This window comes from Camellia sinensis, chromosome 9 (assembly GCF_055761805.1).
Source record: "Camellia sinensis isolate YWXY chromosome 9, ASM5576180v1, whole genome shotgun sequence".
NCBI lineage: Eukaryota > Viridiplantae > Streptophyta > Magnoliopsida > Ericales > Theaceae > Camellia > Camellia sinensis.
Window position 1 is genome coordinate 172,251,893 of NC_138969.1, and position 13,401 is coordinate 172,265,293.

Sequence of the window (13,401 nt, forward strand, 5' to 3'; positions counted from 1 at the left end):
GAGTTCCTTGCCGAGCTGATCTTGCTCGCCAAGAAACAAGTCGCCGAGCGGACCTTGCTTGCGACCTTGGAGTTCCTTGCCGAGCTGATCTTGCTCGCCAAGAAGTAAGTCGCCGACCGGACCTTGCTCACGACCTTAGAGTTCCTTGCCGAGCTGATCTTGCTCGCCAAGAAGTAAGTCGCCGATCGGACCTTGCTCGCGACCTTTGAGTTTCTTGCCATGCTGATCTTACTCGTGAAGAAAAAAGTCGCCGAGCTGACCTTGCACACTGACCTTAGAGTTCCTTGCCGAGCTGATCTTGCTCGCCAAGAAGCAAGTCCGCGAGCGGAGCTTGTTCGTCGACAATAGAGCTCTTTGCCGAGCTGATCTTGCTCGCCAAGAAGTAAGTCGCCGAGCGGACCTTGCTCGTGACCTTGGAGTTCCATGCCGAGCTGATCTTGCTCGCCAAGAAGAAAGTCGCCGAGCGAACCTTCCTCGCGGACCTTGGCGTTCCTTGCTGAGCTGATCTTGCTCGCCAAGAAGCAAGTCGTCGAGCGGACCTTGCTCGTGACCTTTGAGTTTCTTGCCGAACTGATCTGGCTCGCCAAGAAGAAAGTTGCCGAGTTGACCTTGCTCGCCAACCTTAGAGTTCCTTGCTGACTTGATCTCTCTCACAAAAAAGCAAGTCGCCGAGCAGACCTTGCTCGTTGACTATGGAGCTCTTTGCCGAGTTGATCTTGCTCACCAAGAAGTAAGTCACCGAGCGGACCTTGCTCGTGACCTTGGAGTTCCTTGCCGAGCTGGCCTTGCTCGCCAAGAAGAAAGTCACCGAGCGGACCTTACTCGCGGACCTTGGAGTTCTTTCCGAGCTGATCTTGCTCGCCAACAAGCAAGTTGCCGAGCAGACCTTGCTCGCGACCTTTGAGTTCCTTGCCAAGCAGATCTTGCTCACCAAGAAGAAAGTTGCCGAGCTGACCTTGCTCACCGACCTTAGAGTTCTTTGCCGAGCTAATCTCGCTCGCTAAGAAGCAAGTCGTCGAGCGAACCTTGCTCGTTGACCATGGAGCTCCTTGCCGAGTTGACCTTGCTCGCCAAGAAATAAGTCGCCGAGCGGACCTTGCTCGCGACGTTGGAGTTCCTTGCTGAGCTGATGTTGCTCGGCAAGAAGAAAGTCACTGAGCAGACATTGCTCGCGGACCTTGGAGTTCCTTGCCGAGATGATATTGCTCGCCAAGAAGCAAGTCGCCGAGTGGACCTTGCTCGCGACCTTGGAGTTCCTTGCCGAGCTGATATTGCTCGCCAAGAAAAAAGTCGCCGAGCGGACTTTGCTCACGGATCTTGGAGTTCCTTGCCGAGCTGATCTTGCTCGCCAAGAAGCAAGTTGCCGAGCGGATCTTGCTCGCCAACCTTGAAGTTCCTTGCCGAGCTGATCTTGCTCGCCAAGAAGCAAGTCGCCGAGCTGACCTTGCTCGCCAACCTTGGAGTTCCTTGACGAGCTGATCTTACTCACCAAGAAGAAACTCGCTGAGCTGACCTTGCTTGCCGACCTTAGAGTTCCTTGCCGAGTTGATCTCGCTCGCCAAGAAGCAAGTCACCGAGCGGACTTTGCTCGTTAACTACGGAGCTCCTTGCCGAGCTGATCTTGCTCGCCAAGAAGCATGTCACCGAGCGGACATTGCTCGTGACCTTGGAGTTCCTTGCCGAGCTGATCTTCTTCGCCAAGAAGAAATTCGTCAAGCGGACCTTGCTTGCAGACCTTGGATTTCCTTGCCGAGCTGATCTTCCTCGCCAAGAAGTAAGTCTCCGAGCGGACCTTGTTCACGACCTTTGAGTTCCTTACCGAGCTGATCTTGCTCGCCAAGAAGAAAGTCGCCGACCTGACCTTGCTCGTCGACCTTAGAATTCCTTGCCAAGCTGATCTCGCTCGCCTAGAAGCAAGTCGTCGAGCGGACCTTGCTCGTTGACCATGGAGCTCCTTACCGAGCTGATCTTGCTCGCCAAGAAGTAAGTCGCCGAGCGGACCTTGCTCGGGACCTTGGAGTCCCTCGCTTAGCTGATCTTGCCCGGCAAGAAGGAAGTCGTCAAGCGGACCTTGCTCGCGACCTTGGAGTCCCTTGCTTAGCTGATCTTGCTCGGCAAGAAGGAAGTCGTCAAGCGGACCTTGCTCGCGGACCTTCGAGTTCCTTGCCGAGCTGATTTTGCTCGCCAAGAAACAAGTCTCCGAGCGGACCTTGCTTGCGACCTTGGAGTTCCTTTCCGAGCTGATCTTGCTCGCCAAGAAGTAAGTCGCCGACCGGACCTCGCTCGCAACCTTAGAGTTCCTTGCCGAGCTGATCTTGCTCGCCAAGAAGAAAGTCGCCAAGCGGACCTTGCTCGCGGACCTTAGAGTTCCATACCGAGCAGGTATTGCTTGCCAAGAAGCAAGTCACCGAGCGGACCTCGGAGTTCCTTGCCGAGCAGATCTCGCTCGCTAAGAAGAAAGTCACCGAGCGGACCTTGGTGTTTCTTGCCGAGCTGATCTTGCTCGCCAAGAAGCAAGTCGCCGAGCGGACCTTGGAGTTCCTTACCGAGCAGATCTTGCTCTCCAAGAAGAAAGTCACCGAGCGGACCTTGCTCGGGGACCTTGGAGTTTCTTGCCAAGCTTATCTTGCTCGCCAAGAAGCAAGTCGCCGAGCGGACCTTGCTCGCGACCTTTGAGTTCCTTGCCGAGCTGATCTTGCTCACCAAGAAAAAAGTCGCCGAGCTGACCTTGCATGCTGACCTTAGAGTTCCTTGCCAAGCTGATCTTGCTCGCCAAGAAGCAAGTCCCCGAGCGGACCTTGCTCCTTGATAATAGAGCTCTTTGCCAAGCTGATCTTGCTCGCCAAGAAGTATGTCGCCGAGCGGACCTTGCACGTGACCTTGGAGTTCCTTGTCGAGCTGATCTTGCTCGCCAAGAAGCAAGTCGCCGAGCGGACATTGCTCGTGACCTTTGAGTTTCTTGCCGAGCTGATCTGGCTCGCCAAGAAGAAAGTTGCCGAGTTGAACTTACTCACCAACCTTAGAGTTCCTTGCTGAGTTGATCTCTCTCACAAAAAAGCAAGTCGCCGAGCGGACCTTGCTTGTTGACTATGGAGCTCCTTACCGAGTTGATCTTGCTCACCAAGAAGTAAGTCACCGAGCGGACCTTCTTGGAGTTCCCTGCCGAGCTGATCTTCCGTGCCAAGAAGAAAGTCACCAGGTAGACCTTGCTCGCGGACCTTGGAGTTCCTTGCCGAGCTGGTCTTGCTCGCCAGCAAACAAGTCGCCGAGCGGACCTTGCTCGCGACCTTGGACTTCCTTGCCAAGCAGATCTTGCTCACCAAGAAGAAAGTTGCCGAGCTGACCTTGCTCGCCGACCTTAGAGTTCCTTGCCGAGCTAATCTCGCTCGCTAAGAAGCAAGTCATCGAGCGAACCTTGCTCGTTGACCATGGAACTCCTTTACGAGCTGATCTTGCTCGCCAAGAAATAAGTCGCTGAGCGGACCTTGCTCGCTACCTTGGAGTTCCTTGCTAAGCTGATCTTGCTCGCCAAGAAAAAAGTCGCCAAGCGGACCTTGGAGTTCCTTGCCAAGCTGATCCTGCTCACCAAGAAGCAAGTCGCGGAGCTGACCTTGCTCGCCGAACTTGGAGTTCCTTGTCGAGCTGATCTTGCTCACCCAGAAGCAAGTCACCGAGCTGACCTTGCTCACTGACCTTGGAGTTTCTTGCCGAGTTGATCTTGCTTGCTAAGAAAAAAGTCACCAAGCTGACCTTGCTCGCCGACCTTGGAGTTATTTGCTGAGCTGATCTTGCTTGATAAGAAACAAGTTGCGGAACGGACCTTGCCGCCGACCTTGGAGTTCCTGGACGAGTTGATTTTGCTCACCAAAAAGAAAGTCGCCGAGCAGACCTTGCTCGCCAACCTTGGAGTTCCTTGCCGAGCTGATCTTGCTCGCCAAGAAGACAGTTACCGAGCTGACCTTGCTCGCCAACCTTGGAGTTCCTTGTCGAGCTGATCTTGCTCGCCAAGAAGAAAGTCACTGAGCTGACCTTGCTCACCAACCTTGTAGTTCCTTGCTGAGCTGATTCTGCTCACCAAGAAGGAAGTCGCCGAGCGGACCATGCTCGTCGACCATGGAGTTCCTTGCCGAGCTAATCTTGCTCGCCAAGAAGCAAGTCATCGAGCTGACCTTTCTCGCCGACCTTGGAGTTCCTTGCTGAGCTGATCTTGCTCACCAAGGAGAAAGTCGCCGAGTGGACCTTGCTCGCGGACCTTGGAGTTCCATGTCGAGCTGATCTTGCTCGCCAAGAAGCGAGTCGCAGAGCGGACTTTGCTCACCGACCTTGGAGTTCCTTGCCGAACTCATCTTGCTCGCCAAGAAGAAAGTCGCTAAGCGGACCTTGGAGTTCCTTGCCAAGCTGATCTTGCTCGCCAAGAAGCAAGTCGCAGAGCTGACCTTGCTCGCGGACCTTGGAGTTCCTTGCCGAGCTGATCTTGCTCGCCAAGAAGAAAGTTGTCGAGCTGACCTTGCTCGCCGACCTTAGAGTTATTTGCCGAGCTGACCTTGCTCGATAAGAAACAAGTACGGAGCGGACCTTGCCCGCCGACCTTGGAGTTCCTTGCCGAGCTGATCTTATTCGCCAAGAAGAAAGTTGCCGAGCTGACCTTGCTCGCCAACCTTGAAGTTCCTTGCCGAGCTGATCTTGCTCGCCAAGAAGCAATTCACCCAGCGAACCGTGTTCGTCGACCATGAAGTTCCTTGCCGAGCTAATCTTGCTCGCCAAGAAGCAAGTCGCAGAGCGGACCTTGCCCGCCGACCTTTGAGTTCCTTGCCGAGCTGATCTTGCTCGCCAAGAAGAAAGTCGCCGAGTGGACCTTGCTCCCGGACCTTGGAGTTCCTTGTCAAGCTGATCTTGTTCACCAAGAAGCAAGTTGCTGAGCTGACCTTGCTCGCGGACCTTGGAGTTTCTTGCCATGCTGATCTTGCTCACCAAGAAGCAAGTCGCGGAGCTGACCTTGCTCGCCGACCTTGGAGTTCCTTGCGGAGCTGATCTTTCTCGCCAAGAAGTAAGTCGCCGAGCTGACTTTGCTCGCGGACCTTGGAGTTCCTTGCAAAGCTGATCTTGCTCGTCAAGAAGCAATTCGCGGAGCTGACCTTGCTCGTCGACCTTCGAGTTCCTTGTCGATCTGATCTTGCTCGCCAAGAAGGAAGTCGCCGAGCTGACCTTGCTCGCCGATCTTGGAGGTCCTTGCCGAGCTGATCTTCCTCGCTCAAAAGAAAGTCGCCGAGCTGACCTTGCTCGCCAACGTTGGAGTTATTTGCCGAGCTGATCTTTCTCTATAAGAAACAAGTCGTCGAGCGGACCTTGCTCGTTGACCTTGTAGTTTCTAGCCGAGCTAATCTTGCTCGCCAAGAAGCAAGTTGCTGAGCTGGCTTTCCTTGCTAACTTTCAAGGTCCTCGCCAAGTTGATTTTGCTCGCTCAAGAAGTTGCTGAGCTGATTTTACTCGCCAAGAAGCGAGTTGACAAGCTGACTTTGTTTGCCAACTTTGAGGTTTGTAGACCGAGCAAAGTGAACCACCGAGCAAAAAGACTTCCTCGGCCTTGTAATGTAATTCCAGTCACGCAAATGCAGACAGAATTAAGGGGCAATTGTGAGGGAGATTTCATAATCTGGCTTTGGGCCGTGGTAATGACCGGGCTAAAAAGAGGTCCGAGCGCGTTTGGGCCGAGCTAACATGGGCTAATCCAAAGTTGGTTTGCTCGGTTGAGGTCCAGGGCCCATTCGGCCGAGATGATCGTCTGTCAACCCAGGCTTATTGGTCGCGCATGTAGCTCGGCGGAAAGGTCTCCCTTGGACCAGCCTAACTTGTTTGGAGCTCAGCCGTACTGGAATGCTACGGAGCTCGGTTATGATGGAGCTCGGCGAGTGGCACTGTTGGGCTCATTAAGTAGCTCGGTCGAAGGAGGCCGAGATAATTCCGCCGGGCTGCCTATTCCCGCCGATGCCAATTGGCAGTTTGATTAGGTGGTGTTTAGCTGAATTTGCGCTGACAGATAGGAGAGCAGTTCCACGTGTTAATAAGCGAATGAATGCAGAGGTGAGCGCAAAAAGTATATAAGCATGACTGCGCCCTCTATGCTGGGGATGGAACTTCATCTGGTGACAGAAACTCTCTTCCTCTCTCTCTATCTCTGAGTGTGTGCTAACTTGACCGTCGTAGGAGTTTTCCGGCAACACACCGCCGAGTAGCTCACCGCCGTTGTGTCCGCAGGTTAATCGGATAAAAGCAGAGCTTGGACGCAAGGAGTACGGAGAGCAACGAATATCTCCTCTCTGTACATATATATATATATAGCAAAGCTCGAAGGCCAAACACAAGCTTACACTAATTACGAATAACAAAAGTGGCCTAAAAAATTTCATTTTCTTTTATCAGGTGAACTACATTTCAACAAAAATGATAAATAAATAAAAATAAAATAGATAATAAATTTATTAACAAAATCTATGGGGATCACCCGGCGAGAAACACAATTACCTGCCCAGTAGGGCCGGATTTATCCACTATAACATATAAGAGTTTTAGAGACTAAATATTTTAATTTTTGAAAGTGAAAATTTTGTTACAAAAGATATTTAGAGATCAATTTCGGACAAAATAATTTTGTCTCAAAATGATTTATTTTTTGAGACAAAAAATTTGGTTTCAAAAGAATAATAATTCATCACTAATGTCTAATTTTTGTTGCTAAAAATATGATAACGACACTTTTTGCAACAAAATTATTTGATTCCTAAAAATTAATTTTGTCACTAAATTTTAGTCTCTAAAATCTTAATTTTTTTATAGTGTTTGATTCTCTCCATTTCATGTATCTAATGAAGATTTTCATTATATATTTGATAAATATGAAATATGAATATAAATTTAAAATTATTTTAAATTAAAAAAGATAATCATACTCACTATTGAGGAGCATTTTGGAAATAATGATAAAAAGTTAATTTTTTGACTTTTTAACTTTTTTAAAGTCAGCTTTTTTACTCAAAATAATCTAGTTTTTTGCCCAAAAAATCACCAAAAAATTAAAAAAATTAACTTTTTACCAATTTCTCAAAGCACTATGAATAATATAATGGAACCTCTCAATTATAAATAGAGAGGATCACAATCAGGAATGACAATCAGGAGGTCACTCATTTTAAGCTTTTGATTTTGAAAGTCTTCCAACTTTTAATTCTAAATTTGTTATGTCCCCGTTTTGGAAGTTAGTTGGAATTAAAAAACTACAAAATAATAATAATAATAATAATAATAATAATAATAATAATATAAAATAATAGATTAAATAGGTCAATTAGCTTATTTTGGAAAGTAAATTAAAAATTAATTTATTAATTTTTTTAGGGCAAATTATATTAAACCCTTTCAAACTATTGACCATTTACACTATATTCCCCTAATATTTTAAACCCAATAATTACCCTACTCAAACTATTTGAATTTGAACATTAAATCCTTTTGTTAATCATCTGTTAGATGTTTCAATAAAAACTTATCAAGTGTGGTGCATATGATGATTACATTAAATTTTTACAAAAAATAAAATAAGGTAATTTGGTCATAAAATTTAATATAATCATTATATGCACATCACTAGACAATTTTTCATCTAAACATCTAACATATAATTAACAAAAAAATGTAATGTTTAAATTCAAATAGTTTGAGCAGGATAATTGTTAGGTTTAAAACATTATGGAGATAAAGTGTAAATGGTCGATAGTTTGATGGGATTTAATATAATTTGACATTTTTTTTTTTGAAAAAACATATAAAAAAGTAAAAAAGAGATGTGACTCAAAAAAACCCTTAGATATGAGCTATTAGTTTTTATTTTTTATTTTTAGCTTCAATAGATATTAAACTATTTAGATCTTTTTATTTATTATTTAAATTTAAAATGTTAATAAAATTCGATGATAAAATAAAATATAAATTCTAACAAATATTTTTATTTAAACTTTAGAAAAAAAAAAGTGTATATGCATTATTGCATAATTAAAATAATATAAAATTATAATTAATATTTTATCAATAAACGAGTTGGGCTGGAATGAACTCTCAAAAATATCAAGTGAGGCTGCTCTTGTGGGCCGATGGCCCGCCTTTTATGACTTGGAGAGAAACAAGGTCATCTTCCCACGTGCCTACGAATTCGGTCAAATTGGGTCGTTTAGGAGTAATTTTTGTATGCACGTAGAGTATATATCATGTGATATTTTTTATTATGAGTAATGATAAAAATTTTAAAAGTTTTATCGAAATTTTTATCAAATGTTTCATATGAATGTAGGATCCACATGAGATTCGGTAGAAATTTTAAAGTCTTTACCATTACTCATAATAAAAAAATATCGCATGACATATACTCTACTCGCATACAAAAATTCCACACTTATGTGAGATATTTGGTAAAAATTTTGATAAAACTTTTGAGATTTTTAGCATTTTTGTTTTATTATTGTAATTAGTTTTGACAGTATGATCCATTACATTTATATTGTGTGTTTGAGAAACAATACAGACATATACATTTATGATTGGTGAAAGGTTTCCAAAACGGGCCGTTTGGCACAAAAAAACATAAATTTATTATAAAATGTATTTTTTTATTCTTAAAAAAAAAAAAGAAACATACATACCAAAATAAATTTAGGATAAATTATATCATTAGTTTCAGTAATTTAAGTGAAGTATTATTTTAATTTTTATAATTACAATTTGAATCCTATATTTTTAATTTTGTTACAATGTAATCTCTCTATCATTACCTGTTAAAATTTTTGAATAGAGAAAGACCACATGCATAATTAGAAAACAAAAATGGAATTCAAAACAAAATTATAAAGATTACCAGTGTAATGAATAAATTACACCAGTGATCCTTATAATTTCTTTTGAATACCACTTTGGTCACCTTAGTTTTGCACGCAGTGTTTCTCCTTTGAAAATGTTGATGACACATAACAAAAAGATCACATTGTACCAAAATTAAAAATGTAAGGTTCAAATTATTCAAATTGAAACAACGAATACCAAAGTGAAACTTTACTCAAGTTAGTGGGCCAATAGTATAATAATAATGCTAGTACACACATCCCTAACACATCAGCCCCAATACTAGTACACACCTTCACAACACTACCTACGACAAACTCATTCGCAGTCCACCCAGTTCTTGTCATGTCCAAATACACCTCCAGCGCCATTTCACTCAAACCATTTTTCACTGCACCCGAAATAACCAGAGTCCAAGAAACAAGGTTTCTTTCAGGCATTTCGTCAAACACCTTAAACCCATCACCCAAAACTCCAGACCCCAACTTTTTGGGTTGGTGTTCATCACCATCAACGACATCGACTACATCACCAACATTACTAAAAAAACATTATCAAAAATCAGACATCCGATTCAATCTTCCGATTCATCATCAAACATCAAACATCCAAATCATCAAACATCAAACATTAACAAAATATCATCAAACATCATCATCACCATGACAACCTTCGCCAAACAGTCCCTTAGATCAACGCAGTAGTAACCGTCCTCCCTCTCCCAAACAGCGTAGTTCGTGTCTCCACAGATCTCAACATCGTGTTCTCACCTAGGGCTTACAGTGTCTGCATCGAATCGAATGTGTGGAGGCTCGGTAGGCCCGATCAATCGACTGGTAAGAACATCGTGACGACTGGTGGGATCGAAGGGAAGCCTGGGAGAGAAACGGTGAGCGATTGGTTTAAGATCAAAGTTTATGAAGATTTCCATAAGATTGCTTATTGTTCGCTGGATCTTAATGTTTGATGAATAATGATTATCAATGTTTGATGAATAGTGTTGATAAATGGGTCTTAACATTCAAATGAGTATATATGTTGGTGATGTTCGATCTTTGTTTGATGCATAATGTTGGTGCTGATGATGATTATTGAATAAACAACATCATCAAAATAAAATGGGACTAAATGGTGCAAAAGAAAATTTTTAGGACTAAATGGTTCAACTTTTTAGAAAATAGGATTTATGGGTAAATTTTTCTAGAATCTATGGGCAACCACCTAGAGAGAAACACCTTCAACTAATAAATTGAAAACTCGAAATTTAGACTGAACCTTTTGACTCCTCTCACTCTACCAAAGAGGCACCCAAAACAAAGAAAAAAGAGAAAAGAAAATAAGAGAATTTAAAAGGTTAAGGCGAAGTGTGAATATAACTTTTCCAATAAATCACATTAGATGCAATTTGTTATTGTGTTTTAATTAATCCTTAATTTTCCATACAATTGTCATTGTCATATTCTTATTTAATTATTATGTTGTCTACAACAATCATCACTTATTTTTACAATCGATGAAAAAACAATAAGAAAAGAAAGCAACAATAGTAAGAGCAAGATTCAAATTCAAGTAAATAATCCTCGTCAGTGTCATTGTGGTATGTTTTCCAATTCTCATAGTAAGGCCTCGTTTGGGAACGAACTGTCTAGCAATTTTTTAGTTTTTGGTTAAAATATGATGGGAAAAAAATAGTATATTTGGGATGACTTTTTAATTTTTTACGAAAAGATATGCAAAAAATAGAAAGAAAAAATGAATCTTTGACTTTTTGGTATAAGTTATTGGCTTTTTAGTTTTTTTGGTAATTTTTTGATTTTTTAACTAAAAAAGTCACTTGCCAAATAAGACCTTAATGTTGTAAGTTCGAGTCCCATAGGTAGCCAAGGGGTGATTTTCTTTTCTTTTACTTTTAGATCTAGGTTAGAATGAGTCAGGAAAAAAAATATGTATATATATAATGTGTTAGTTTTTTCATTTTATTATGTTTGTCTTAAAAATAAAAATGATCTATTTTGTAAAACATATATATTTGTTGTCTATTTTTTCGAAGGTAAATATGATAAAATAAAATCTTATGGTTATTGGACTAATTTAATTTTTTTTTTTACATATGATATACACTTACGCTATGTTTGGTTGATAGATTTGGGAAAAAATTTAGAAAGGAAAAAAGAAAAGATATATGAAATGTGAATAACATATACTTACATTTCACTTAGTTTTATATATCTTTTCTTTTTTATTTTCTAAATCTCTTTCTAAATCTTCCAACTAAATACAACATAAAAAATTTATAAAATAAATTATTTAAATTATCAAAATAAGAATGATCGTGAACTTTACGGGTCTCACAAGTTTTTTCAAACTCAAATTTAAACAAAAGCGAAGTCCAATCTTATTTAGAACGTCTTTTGTTTGTGTGTGAAAAGTTGAGTAGTTGTCTATGACCTCATTAGCCTAATACATAGTAATTGGATCGGTTTGTCAATTAATGGGTTGTACTGATCCTGGACTTAGTTTTGGGTTGGCTAGCGGGGGTTTGATCGGTCTTATACAAAACCCTAGCCCATATATTTAGATTGTGTTTGATTTATATATTTGAAAAGGGAATTAAAAAAAAGAAAAAAAAAAGAAGGTAAAATGTGTGAAATTAACGTTGTGTTTGGTTGGTAAATTTGAGAAAGGATTTGAAAAAGAAAGGGAAAATGTAGATAAAATATAAATAAAATATACTTATATTTAGTTTCACACGTCTTTTTTCTTTTTCTTTTTAAATCCCTTTCCAAATTTCTCAACCAAACACATCATAGATAAAATGTGAATAAATTTTATTCATGTTTTACCTATCTTTTCCTTTTTCATTTCCAAATCTTTAAACCAAAGTCTTATAGTAAATGAGGTTCATCTTGTATTCTTTTGTTTCTTTTTTCTTTAATTTTATTTCAGAAAGAATATGGATCGACTTTCTCAAGTACCATAATCTCTTCAATTTTATTTTGAAAAGATTAGGAATTGACTTTCTTGAGTACTATAATCTCTTTGTTCTACATTTATAATATCAAGTAATTATTATTGAGCCTAAACTCATGATATGTAAAAAGAAATAGAATATTTAACCATTGATCCACTCCTTAATGCTCGAACCCATAATTTTTCATATAAAGTTATAGCAATGTTTAATCACGACAACCTAATATTTTGTACTCTATACAGGAAAAATAATTTGTTTATCTTTTTATTTTCATTTTTCTAATTTGGTCCATCTGTTACTGTTTTGCTAGTTCTACTAGATGAATTCCCCCCAACACTAAGAACAATGCTTCAAACCAATGACCAATGATGAGTAAATTACACTGTTTTGGTTGGGTGTGCTCAACTAATAATAATGAATTATATGTTTATATGGTTAAAGAATAAAAATAATGGTGAGCAAATTATAAGAAATACCTTTGATTAGGCATTCACGTAATTTTTTAGACCAATGTGATAATTTATTTTCTCTTGTTTACAGCAGTCGTTGGATTCAATTAAAAAAAAATAGTTATCCAATAGTTGCCCAATGCATGTTCTTATTAGAAAAAAAGTCGTACATGTGAACGGATTTTACTTTATTTTTTCTAAGTGACGTGTTATGTAATAAATAAATTTTGAAATTTGAAGCAAAACTTCAACAATCGGATAAGTGACATACCAGTGAGTAGGAAAATATTGTAATATTTAGTCCTTTTATTAATATCCAAACAAAACAACACTTTCACCACTTTGTTTAATTCTTTAAATTTGGTAGCCAATTTTTAACAACAATGTTATAGGGGTGTTTATGCAATATTCCTGAAGTATGGAGACGTGGTGTTTTATAAGGTTTTAATTCGTAGAGAGGGGTAGGGGCCCATAATTTATGTTGGGGATGTGAGAATAACATGGGGCTAAGTAATTGGTGATTGATTTAAAATATGACCACATAATGTTTCGGGATTATTGAATAATTTCTCATGTTTTAGTCACACAAGTTCCTCCCTCACAATCCCTACAAATGAGGTGGCAAGTAATATGTAAATGTTGACCTACATTCTAATTGGTATAGAAATTGCATTATGTGGCCACTTCATTTGTGAAAATCGGGGGAGAGGAAATTGTGAAAATCGGGGGAGAGGAAATTGTGTGTATCAAACATATCTCAAATTTTTAATTTTTTTTTAGACAAAGGAGACAGCATTATTGATGTAAGAGATATATGAGTAAAAAATGAATACACCACAAATAAATTAATGAGAAGTGGCCACGAGAGAATGCAGCTTTACTAGGAGATCGCCTATTTTCCTTTAATTTCTGATATTAGTTTTTTTTATTAGGACATAATTAAACTATAGAATCGTACACAATGTTTATTTTTTATTTTTTTGACAGGAACACAATGTTTATTTATTATGCAAACCAGAGCTGTTACAGGGCCTGAAATTTTCAAGCTCGAATTTGCCCCGAATTCAAAACGGCGTCTTTTTGAATTATCTTACG